Genomic DNA, 12,931 nt, shown 5'->3' on the forward strand with positions numbered 1-12,931 from the left:
ACAGGCGCCCGCCACCTCGCCCGGCTAGTTTTTTGTATTTTTTAGTAGAGACAGGGTTTCACCGTGTTAGCCAGGATGGTCTCGATCTTCTGACCTCGTGATCCACCCGTCTCGGCCTCCCAAAGTGCTGGGATTACAGGCTTGAGTCACCGCGCCCGGCCGCTAATTAATTCTTTTACAAGCTGTATTTGTTCCTTCTTTTGTGTATTTTAAACATTTATTCACAATCATCACTTAGATTTAACCTAGGGATTTTTTTGCAAGTGAAAATAGGACTTAAATTCAGATTTATAGTTAAAGGGCAGGAAACTGAGAGGAGGTGGAGACTAAAAATAGCCAGAGGGTAAAATGAGAAAGGACTTTACTAGACTATTTAAAAAAAAAACCCTAGCTTGCACAGTGGCTCATGCCTGTAATCCCAGTGCTTGGGAAGGCTGAGGCAGGAGGATCCCTTGAGCCTAGGAGTTCGAGACTGCAATGAGCTATGATCTCACCACAGCACTCTAGCCTGAGCGACATAGTGGAATCCCTTCTTTAAAACACAAACAAAGTGAGACTCTTTCACTAAAAAAACCAAACAAATACCTATGGTGCTGCATGGCACATGCTCCCTACTGTTGACCAGTAACTCTTTGTCGGGCAGATCACGAGGAGTTCGAGATCAGCCTGGCCAACATGGTGAAATCTCATCTCTACTAAAGATACAAAAAATTAGTCGGGTGTGGTGGCGCGCGACCGTAATCCCAGCTACTCGGGAGGCTGAGGCAGGAGAATCGTTTGAACCAGGGAGGTGGAGGTTGCAGTGAGCCAGGATCGCGCCATTGCACTCCAGCTTGGGCGACAGAGGGAGACTCCTTCTCAAAAAAGAAAAAAAAAAAAATCCAAAAAGTCTAATTCATTTTGAAATTTTGACACACAGTGAAATCACCAGGGAATCTTGCAAAAAAAAAATGCAGATTCTGATCCGCGGTTGGGCCTGCGATTCCGCATTTTTAGCAAGCACCCAGGTGATGACCTGACTGTTGGTCTACCGGTCACTCTTGGAGAAGCGAGGCCGTAGGCTCCAAGATATTGGAACCAGACCTTGTCAATTTAGAGGGCTTACTTTTGACAAGGAGAGGACTTTACAGAAAGGTCGCCTGGAACCTGTCCTATGTGGGGTACGTCCTGGCAGCTCCCTTTTCAGGTTTTGAGTCAACGTTTGGGGAATTGTATTACACTTCACTCATTCCATCCTCAGCAATAACATGAAGTGGGCGCTATTTATCCTTGTTTTACAGGAAAAAGTAAGGCTCAGAGTTAAGTTGCCCAAGGTTAGGAGATTTTCAGATGCGTTGAACCCAGGTCTTTTTGACTCCAAGAGATAACGCTTTTCACTAGCATTCTGGAGCTTCAGTTTCCTGTGCTGTGAAATGGGAAGGATTGGCTGGCAGGGTCCAGATCCCTGCCAGATACACCTAAAGGAGGCCTTGTATTTTTTCTCGAGATCTTGCTCTTTGACCCTGCGAGGAAAAGTTCTTTTTGGGAACACCGAGTTCCCCTCGGCTTGCCGAGGTCAGGGGTCATGGCTCTTCCCGGGAAGGGTCCGGCAGGCCTAGAGCGGTCTGGCTGGTGACACAGAAAGCCAGTGCATTACATAACCCCGAGAAGTTCCTCTCCGCTGCGCCCCTTGCCCCTAGTCAAGCCGCAGCACTTAGACCGGATCCCCGCGCTAAATCCTCTTCGCCCGCCAGGCCCACTCCCGGCCGAGCTGGCGGGGCTGAATGAGCCGGTGCATTTCAAAGGCGGAGCACTGAGATTTTCCGCGCCACGCTTCCCTCCCCCGGCTTTGCCAGCTGGGCCCCCTGCCCCAGCCTCGCCGGCGCCTCCGCCCAGTCCGCTCCCCGCCTCACCGAAGCGCGAATCGCGCCGCCTGGGGCCCGGGAAGGGGCCACTGCGCAGGGACGCGGCTCGCCGGGTGCGCCCTGGGGGCATGTCGGCGCACTACTGCCGGGGCTGCAGTGGTCCCGGCGAGGTGAGGAGGCGGCGGGGCCGGGCTGGGGGCGGGTGTGGCAGGAGGGCGGGCGGGGCATGGGGGTGGTCTGCGCGCTCTGGGCGGGCTGCGGAGCGCTGGAGCGCTGGAGCGCTGGGCTGTCCCGGGCTCAGTCTCGCCGGCGGCCCCGGCTCCCGGATCCCCAGTGCCCGGGCCAAGAAGCTTCCTCGGCTCCTCCTCCTCCCTCTCCCTGACTCGGTTTTGCAGAGGGCGCGGTGGCTCAGGTGACACGGGCATCCCACAAGGAAGGGCGGCGGGACGGCGGGGCGCTGGGGCTGCCCTTGGAGCTGGAGGAGGACGGGGACGCTCCATTCCATACCGCGCCGGGAGCCTGGGACCCTAACTTGGGTGCGTCGGCGCGCAGCTTGGGTTGGGAGGGAGACACGTGCCCACTTGCCCTCTCTGGGTTGGGTCTGCGCTGCGAACGAGTTTTTGGGCAGGTGGCTGGAGAACGAGCGGCTTTGATCTCCATCTCTTGTGGTTTTCAAATGCAGACTTCTCGGTGGAATAGAGACCGTCTTTCTTCTGGATTTCATTCTGGATTTTATGTTTATAGTACATTTTTAAAATATCTCCCCTGTTCCCCACCTCAGACAGTAATATTTATTTCCCCTGTGTGCTATATTGAAAACACACCGACTTTCAGTGGATTGAACTCAATTTCTCAGTTGCTTCTTGTCCACAAAGAAACCAGTGATACCTGTATCGTGGACTCAGAAAATCGTTCGTAACAAAATTTGAAGCACAATTCCAGTAAGTCCTGGGGCTATTTGGTTAGTCTTTTGTTTTCACACATCAGCATTCTAAACTTCTCATAGTATTTATTTATTTAGAGACAAGGTCTCGCTCTGTCGCCCAGGCTGAAGTACAGTGGTGCGATCTCAGCTCATTGCAACCTCCGCCTCCCCGGCTCCAACGATCCTCCCTCCCCAGCCTCTGGAGTAGCTGGGACTAAAGGTGCACGCCACCACTCCCGGCTAATTTTTGTATTTTTTTGCAGATACAAGGTTTCGCCATGTTGCCCGGTTTGCTCTTGAGCTCCTGGGCTCAAGTGATCTGCCCGCTTTAGCCTCCCAAAGTGATGGGATTACAGGCTTGAGCCACCGTGCCTGGCCATAATTTTTTAAAATGTCGAGTCAGACGGGTCCTGCCAGGACACTGGTTAAACACTCTCATTTTGAAGAGCCTCTGATTAGTTCAACCTACCTGTGTCTTTGCTCAGAGCTAGGCACTCCCACGGCGCCACCAGCTTAGCCCAGGGGGAAAATCTTCCGGCCTTTCAAATTCAGAAACACATTCACTCCACAGGTGTCCAAGCTCACTAACATTTAAAATCATCAGCTAGCTGCCCTTGCATAGTTTGTCGCTCCCCCTCCATAAATGTCATGCCAAACTATGGCTAATGGTGTTTGACATCCCCCCCACCCCCGCGCCCCCAAGGTGACCGGATGTTTGTTGAAGAAATGAAGGATGTAAAAGAGTAGTGGTAGCAATTAGGTGAACTGGATTTGGTCACTTATAATTACAGGGTTTAGAGAAACTTTGAAACTGAAAGGCTTTGGAGACCATCTACTAAATTCAAACCCTTCACCTTACAGCCCCGGAAGCTCAGATCCAGGTTGGCAAGGATTGGCTGAATTCATATTGTTAACTGGTGATGAAATCAACACTAGAATCCAGATCTTCTCTTTCCAACCTAACTCAGTTTTCCAAGGCATATTGCCTCTAGGCGTTTTGAGCAAAAATAATATGACTAGCATCACCTAATCATATCATTTTCCTGTTCTTATTTTTTATGTTTGTTTTTTTAACTGATGGGATTCTGAAATCAATGAGAAGTTGATTTAATCAAATTGCTTTTGTGGCACAATTTTTAAAGATGCAAACCTTTAATTTTAAGTAATATTTTCAATTATTTATATTATGGATATAATCTCAGGTGAATGCCCAGAAGAAGAAAATTAGTCCAAATAGACGGGAGTAAGTCTACTCACATCTTTCCTTGGAGTCTTTTCTGATTCTCAGCACCCTCTATGGTAATGATTGATCAGAAGTAAAAACATGAATTATAGTGTTGAAGTGGTTTATATGAGGACTGTTTGTTTGTTGTGATTAATACTATGACCAAAACAAAGCTAAGAAAGGAATTTCAAACTGACTTATTTAACATTGCGTTGCACTGCATATTTTTCAATTTATTTCAATTTAGCAGATATTTATTGAGTGCCTGCTGTATGCCTAGTGCTGTTCTGGGCATTTGGGATGTGTCAGTGAACAAAACAAAGATCAAGTTACAATTTATTCATTAGAATTTTTCCAGGATTTCTTAGACAGATACAAGAGAATTTCAGTTTTACCTAAGCAGGAAAATAAACATAAGTGATCCAAACTATCTTCCTTCCAATCCTATGATTCTGAGTATCTTATAATCATGGAAAACAAAATAAAACAAAACAACAACAACAAAAAACAAATTCAGGTGAAGTTACTTTGACTTTTATGAGCTGACATTTTACTGTAAGTGAATTGCAGTTCCCACATTTGGTTATTTAATATATGTTCATTTGGAGTCAATGAAATGACATTTCCTTTATTGCAGGGACATCACCGTGGTGACTAAACTTGAAGCACGGGATGATTTGTTTTCTTAAGAGCGTTAATGGTACCGTGTTAGTATTGGAGACTAATTAAATCAGTTTATAAGATGTAGCTTTTTATTTATATTTATGAAGATGGTGTTCTGTAGTTATTTTGTCTCACTTTACATTTTGTCCCCCACTTTCCTTCACGTTTATAGACTGCACAGTGTTGCAACTTATTGGTAAATCCGTTTCCACAATAGTTTTTCTTTTTAATCAGACATTCCAGTTTTAAGCATTTTCTAATTCTCTCAATTGCTTTTTCTTCAAAACAGCATGGTTTGCAAGCTCAGGCATGTTTATTGTTTTAACAAAGGCTTATCAAAATGAACTTGGCAGTTTTCAGTCATATACAGCCAAAGAAAAGTATTCAGTGCTGCTTTTGGGGTTGTTTATGCATTCCTCACCTAACCAGTTGCTTTGCTTTTAAAAATTGCCAATTTGGAAGCTATTTTCTTATGAGTACCTTTCCAGTGTATATAAAAAGTCACCCATTGAAATGGTGTAATAATTTAATTGATGAAAACTAAATACACAGTTGAAGATGTTGGGGGATTTTGAACAGAAGGATTCTCTCTCTGATAATATTTTTAATGTGCTCTACATCAAAGGACATCAGAAAGTGTCATTATCTAACAATGTCCTGTTTAAAGGTGGTGTCTGTTGAACATCTGGAGAAGAGTCACAATTTCTGATGCATGCTAGGCACCTGGAATAGCTGATTTTTTTTTCTTCATTCACCCACCACTGTGTCCCATCACATACACATCCTTCCTTCATTTACCGCACATTGACGAGTAGGGGGAATTGCTGTAGCCAGGTAAGACGTTGCCTGAAATTAATTAATTATTTAATTCATGTGCTCATTCATTTATTAATTTAATGAATATTTACTGAACTTCTACTCCTTATTAAAAGATTTGTGTAAGGATTTGTGTGAAGATTGTGTTTTGAGCATCTCTATTCTGGTGCTAGTGACAGCAGGACGTGTAAAGACACAGAACATGCCTGTAATGCAGCTTACATCCTGGTACGGAAGAGAGGACATTGTATGGCTGGCTATCATACCAATTCTAACTACTGTAGGAGATGCATAAGTACTTTGGGAATTAAACGGAAGAAGAGAGAGCAGGCAGGCACTGTGAAGATTTGAGGGTTAGGGAAGACTTTGTAGAGGAGGGCACATTGGAATTGCTTCTTGAAAGATGGTAAAGCATGGTAAAGCTTTTATAGAGGCAGAGGATATACCTGTCTTTATGGGAGCACATCCTTGCCTCTTTTTGAAGACACGTAGAAAACTTCCTCTTGGGAACCAGTTGAGGCTGTGTTGGATTGTATAATAGACACTTATCACCTCTCTGCCCCTCTGCATGCATCTGACTCTGTTCTGCCTAATGAAATACTGCCCAACACTGAAACAACTCATTGGGTTAACCAGTGCTCTCCTTCTCTGAAACACATCCTGGTTGTTGCTCAGACACAGAGACCGCTGTGGGAAATAGCTGTCATCTTAATAAATTTGTATACTTGGCTGTTACTAGGTCAGGTGCATGCTTACAGTCGTGTTTGGTTACAGTCCAGTTTATGCCAGTAGTACTTTGCTATTGTATTATTATTTTTTCTTTCAGACAGAGCCTTGCTCTGAAACCCAGGCTGGAGTGCAGTGGTGCTATTTCGACTCCCTGCAACGTCTGCCTCCCTGGTTCAAGCAATTTTCCCACCTCAGCCTCCTGAGTAGCTGGGATTACAGGCATCTACCACCATGCCTGGCTAATATTTTTGTACTCTTTTTTTTTTTTTTTTGAGACGGAGTCTCGCTCTGTTGCCCAGGCTGGAACGCAGTGGCTGGATCTCAGCTCACTGCAAACTCCGCCTCCCGGGTTTATGCCATTCTCCTGCCTCAGCCTCCCAAGTAGCTGGGACTACAGGCGCCCGCCACCTCGCCCGGCTAGTTTTGTATTTTTTAGTAGAGACGGGGTTTCATCATGTTAGCCAGGATGGTCTCGATCTCCTGACCTTGTGATCTGCCCGTCCCGGCCTCCCAAAGTGCTGGGATTACAGGCTTGAGCCACCGCGTCTGGCCACTCTTTTTTTTAGTAGAGACAGGGTATCACCATATTGGCCAGGCTGGTCTCGAACTCCTGACCTCAGGTGATCTGCCCGCCTTGGCCTCCCAAAGTACCTTTGTACTTTTGTGATTTGTATTGTAATTTTGTGATTTAATGAAATATTGCATAAACTGTTGTAATATGAATGCTAAACAAAGAATGATATTTCTGTGAAAACTAAGTTGATTACTATATGGGCCCATAAAAGTAAGTAATGTTAAAAAAAAATATCGACATATGCTGCAACATGGATGAACCTTGAAAACATTATGCTAAGTGAAAGAAGTGAGATACAAAGACCACATGTTGTATGATTTATATGAAATGTCCATAATAGGCAAATGCATATCAACAAAAAGTGGATTAGTGATTGCCAGGGAAGTGGGGTAGGGGAAATAGAGAGTGACTGATGATGGATGCAGGGTTTCTTTTTGGGGTGAGGGCTATGTTCTGGAATTAGATAATGGGGTGGTGATTACACAGCATTGTAAATATATAAAAACCACCAAATTGTACACTTTAAAAGTGTTAAAATAGTGAAGTTTACGTGAATTTTATCTCAATTTATAAAAATACTGTAAAGCTTTTAAAAGCAACATGAACAAGCAAATTACAAAAGAAAGAGGGATGAGTACTTAGGTGTGGCATAGTGGTAAGAGATTTGAAGAGTACAGTAAAAATTTCTAGAATGATTTTGCATTCAGGTTTTTTCACAGGCTCTAATAAGGTCCTGCTCTTCTTTAAGAAATGGAAGCAGGAAATCTGGATGTGGATTAACCAAGAAAAATAACATAGAACTCCAATCGTGACCCAATATCCAAAGATTAGTGAATGAATTTTTTGTTTATGATACGAATTGAAACAAAATGTTCCAAATATGTTGTATCAACTTTTTGACTCTGCTTTTCCTGACTTCTGATTACTGCTGAGAGCTTCTAATGTTTCCATTTCTGAGGGTACCCTGTATATTTTGAAAATAACTCATCTCTGTATGTAGAGAGAAATTCCATGTCTATGAGCCTCTTATAGATATAGCATTAGTCACTTAAGACTGTAAAGGAGGCCAGGCGTGGTGGTTCACGCCTGTAATCCCAGCACTTTGGGAGGCCAAGGCAGGTGGATCACCTGAGGTCAGGAATTCGAGACTAGCCTGGCCAACATGGCGAAACCCTGTCTCTACTAAAAATACAAAAATTAGCTGGGCATGGTGGCGCGTGCCTGTAATCCCAGCTACTAGTGGGGCTGAAGCAGGAGGATCACTTGAACTGGGGAACCAGAGGTTGCAGTGAGTCGAGATCGGCCTGGGCAATGGAGCGAGACTCTTGTCTCAAAAAAAAAAAAAAAAAAAAAAACTGTAAAGGAAATTGGGACTCAGTTTCCAAACTTCCAAATCACCATAAAAATCAGCAACTGTTTCCCCCTAACACCGTCTTCTGGTTCCGTGGTTCATATATGTAAATAAAGTAGCTACATAAAATGTTACTACACCAATACTTAAAATTTATCACCCAAAACATTTGTAGGCTATGTTTTTTTTCAAAATATTTCTGAGCACAAGTAATCATTTTGTGGTTTATTTGACATGTTATAAATTAGGGCCATAATTACTTATTTTGGGACCAACTGATATTATTTTTGTAATTCCACTTTGCTTGATGGAATACTTTCCATGGGAGTGAGTTTGTATTTATCTACTGAAACCAGATGTATTTCTTCAAACAGCAATTTCAGCTCACTGAACCTGTAACTTCACAGCAACCACATTCATAGCTCGTGAAGGAACCACCAAAAAAATAAAAACTCACAACAGAGTTAAATCTCATAAGGGAGAACAGAGTGCTGCTTCTTCAGGCAGTGATAGTTCAACCAGACAACTATCAAAAACCAGCCTTAACCATCACTGTTAAATAGTTATGAATAGCGGTAGCCCAAGCTCACAGGCATAAATGACATAAAAAATAAATGGTCTGTTCAGGTTGACACCTGACAACCTAGTATCCATACTCAGTTGATTGAAGACTCTGTATCAATGGTTCTCAACGCCACCTACACATTAGAATCACCTGAGGAAGGAAAAAAACTGATACTAATGTCCTACTCTGAAAAATTCTGATTCAGTAGGTCTGAGATACAGGGCTAGGGTATCGGTAGTTTTTAAATCTCTCTGGTGAATCTCATGTACAGCCAGGGTTGAGAAACTATGGATATATATAATATTAATTTTATGCTTCCTTAGAAAAAAATTTTATTGAAACACAAAATTTCATGTTGTGGTATCTTCTTAACATATAATGGAAATTTTTTGTGTGGGCATTTTCTCTATAGAGGGCCCGTTCATTATATGGAAAGCTTTTCCTAATGGTTGAATGAATGTTCAGTGATGTTTTTTCCTTCTCTGTGGAATTCACTAAGCTTATGTTTATAAGATGTGAAAACAACCAAATCAACCCAATTGGTATAGTTACTGCCAACCAATGAATTAATTAACCAGCTAGTTTCAAGTTTTTGATGATTGTGGTACCATATGGGTATTTTTGTTTAGGACAATAATTTGACCTTTTACTCTACAACAATAATCTGTTTCCTCTAAAATACTTACAGATGTGTCCTTTATTATGTGTTTCTTTAAATTGATTGAGTTGTCAACCTTAATGCTCGAACTTTGTCTGAAAACTTTCTCTTTTTATTCCATTGTATCAAATTGCATAAAAAGGGTTTTCTTGGGACAGGGTCTCACTTTGTCACCCAGGCTGGAGTGCAGTGGCCTTATCAGGGCCCACTGCAGCCTCGACCTCCCAGGCTCAAGCAATTCTCCCATCTCAACCTCCCGAGTAACTAGGACTACAGGCATGAGCCACCATGCCTGGGCAGACTTTTATATAAGAAAGATATTATATAGGACTCTTACGTAAGAAAAATAGGAGTTTAAACCTTGCCCTATGTGACTTCAACAAAGTATGATTAATTTTGGAGTTTTCCTTGTCATTAAAATTTATTGTTTTTGAGAAAATGTGGTGAGGTGACTGATACAGATTCTGAAGATGGATCTAGTGGACTGCTTCTACTTAGAATTCACCTCTTTTTTTCTTTTTATCTTTTCTCTCTCTCCCTCTCTCTCTCTCTTTTTTTTTTTTTAAAGAGATGGGGTCTCACTGTCACCCAGGCTGGAGTGCAGTGGTGCAATGATGGCTCAGTGCAGCCTTGAACTACTAGGCTCAGGCAATCCTCCTGCTTGAGCTTCCAAAGTAGCTGGAACTACAGGTGTGCACCACCATGCCCAGATAGTTAAATTCTTTTTTTTTTTTTTTTGTAGAAAAGGGGTCTTACTATGTTTTTCCAGGCTGGACTTAAACTCCTGGGCTCAAGCAATCCTCTCGCCTCAGCGTCTCAAAGTGCTGAGATTATAGATGTTAGCTACCATGCCAGGCCCTTATTTTTTAGTTTTATTATTATTTTTTGCGGTGGAGTCTCACTGTTTCACCCAGACTGGAATGCAGTGGCACGATCTCGGCTCACTGCAACCTCTGCCTCCTGGGTTCAAGTGATTCTCCTGCCTCAGCCTCCTGAGTAGCTGGGATTACAGGCACCTGCCACCATGCCCAGCTAATTTTTGTATTTTTGGTAGAGATGGGGTTTCACCATGTTGGTCAAGCTGGTCTCAAACTTCTGACCTCAAGTGATCTGCCCGCCTCAGCCTCCCAAAGTGCTGGGATTATAGGCGTGAGCCACCACACTCAGCTCAGCCACTTATTTTTTTAATTTGTTCTTATTTGGTTTTAATGCTCATGGAGATTTTCACCCACTGTTACCAGTTAGCTTCCCCAAATTATGCTTTAACTGTTGGCTTTGTAATAAAAAATAAATAAATTTTTATCCACAAATAAAAATCTGAATGGATTTTGACTAGTAGATTTTAAACTGTATCTTGCAAATTCCTGGGAGTATTAGGGAGCACCTCTGGAGGTGTATTACAGGGCATGAGGGCAATGGGGGGCGGACCGATGTCCAGCTTCAAACTTTGGGCTCCTTTCTGGTGGCCCCTTCTGCTATCTGAGCAGGTGTCCTGTTCTTGATTTCACATATTTGGTTTCCAAGTAAGATTTTATTTGAACAAAGGATTTCTTGGCCAAAATAAGTTTGTAAGTCACTGGGCCACATGTTTCTAAGTTTCTGCTTCCTTTTCCTTGCCAAATTTGTTTTATGTTCTAGCAGCTCCTAATGTTTCAAGCTACTACTGTGCATCTGTGTTGAAAAGCCTGGGAAAGTTTTGGTCTTACTAACTTTATAACTTTGGTGCCTATGGGTAGAGATAACCAAGTGAGCAGTTAGGTATTTAGGGCAAGAACTATAGGTTGGGAGTTATCAGTATAGGGACTCAGTTCAAGTCATATGTCTCCCGGGAGAGTGTTTCTAGAGAGAGGTGAGATGGGTCAAAGATAAAATTCTGGGGAATAGCCATACTGGGCTAAGTGCCCTTCTCTGTACTCATGTTAACCAAATGCACATTTTGGTTAATGAAGTTTGCATTTCTTATTTTAATCTTATAATTCCCCTACGTACAGTTGTACATAACTGCCAAAAGAGTTGATGCATGGGTATACATGTGTGGGGGTGGGAGGTAGCATGATGGGGTCAGAGGACAGGGCTTGGAAACCAGCCAAGGATACTTATCCTTTCTTTGAAAACCCTGCATCATGCACAAATCACTGGGACCCCTTCTACATGCAGGTTGAAGTGCACAATGAGAGGATAAACTTGAGTGGTTACCTAGTGGATTTGGCAATGCAGACAGCCATTGTGGCATTTTTTGACATAAAATTATTTGTTAAGAAATATCATGGTTTCTTAACTTTAAAAATCCAGACATTTCCCCTGTATCTTAGCTCTCCCTTGTGGAACTTGAATAGTGACTGCTACGTTTTGGGTGTGATCCTGTGGAGGTTTAGGGCCAATCCCCATTCCACATGGTCTGTAGCTTATTGTGTTTTATTGACACAGACTCCACCCTCAATGCCAGCCAGCTCTTTGGCAAATTTAGTCACAAGGATCACCTGGCAACAGCTATTAACTTAATTAAAAAATTCAGAACACTCTTAGAAAAAGGCAGAGTACTTAGATAAAGAACACATAAATACTCATACATATGATACTTGTTAAAATTATTTTACTTGATAATTAAGGTGTTCCAGTGATTAAGGGACTCTTCATTTTATCAAAATTAAGCTCCATGCATTTTTTTATTCCTTTCTTACTTCCTGAGATTAACTTCTTTCATTATCTTCCACATTCAAAAAAAAATAAATAAAATGTAGACAACCACATATTCTGATTTTATTACAGATGAGGGTCTAACTAAAATTTCTTTTTTTTTTTTTGAGATGATGTCTTGTTCTGTCGCCCAGGCTGGAGTGCAGTGGCACGATCTTGGCCCACGGCAAATTCCGCCTCCCAGGTTCAAACAAATTCTGCCTCAGCCTCCCCAGTAGCTGGGACTACAGGCACATGGCACCACGCTCGGGTAATTTTTTTTGTATTTCAGTAGAGACAGGGTTTCACCGTGTTGCCCAGACTGGTCGCAAACTCCTGAGTTCAGGCAGTCCACCCGTCTCGGCCTCCCAAAGTGCTGGGATTACAGGTGTGAGCCACTGCGCCTGGCCTCAGTTTAGCTTTTAACATCTTTAAGCAGAATCTGTAGAAGAGACATTTGATTTAGATGAAATATAATTAATTACCTTTAAAGTCTCTAACAAAAAATACTGTGATTAAACAATGCTAAAAATAACTTCATGAATTTACCTCTTCCCAGGCAAACCACGCACTGAGGCCCTGCCATGTGTGAGGGTTCTTCTTCAAAGGCTTACCTTTTTCTGGGGAAGACACGTCCCAGGAGATGGAAAGCCTTTGAGGAAGGGCCTTTGTACACACAAGTGTGTGTACAAAGTATCACAGCATTGGAATGAGTTCCATAAGCGATCACCTGCTATGGGCGTGCAGAGCCAGAGGCACTTAGTGTTGCCGAGGTTGGTCAAACCATTAAATGAGTCTAGAAATTCATGGGGCGAACCTTCTAGGCAGTAGGAGCAACAGGTGCAAAAGCGCTGAGGTGGGAATTGCCTTGGAATTGAAAGCACTATTCCTCTCCGAGTGGTGTG

General features: G+C 42.9%; 1 protein-coding gene across 1 annotated transcript in view; it reads left to right on the forward strand.

The window, feature by feature from the left end:
- Positions 1-1,698: 1,698 nt before the first annotated feature.
- The window catches only part of SLC16A12 (solute carrier family 16 member 12), a 96,850-nt gene continuing 85,617 nt past the window's right edge, over positions 1,699-12,931 (forward strand). Inside the window, exon 1 of the mRNA XM_017896350.1 lies at positions 1,699-2,014. The gene's annotated coding sequence lies outside the window, so the exon portion shown is untranslated. The remainder of the gene's footprint in view (positions 2,015-12,931) is intronic.

This window comes from Rhinopithecus bieti, unplaced genomic scaffold (genome assembly GCF_001698545.2).
Source record: "Rhinopithecus bieti isolate Rb0 unplaced genomic scaffold, ASM169854v2 scaffold_26871, whole genome shotgun sequence".
NCBI lineage: Eukaryota > Metazoa > Chordata > Mammalia > Primates > Cercopithecidae > Rhinopithecus > Rhinopithecus bieti.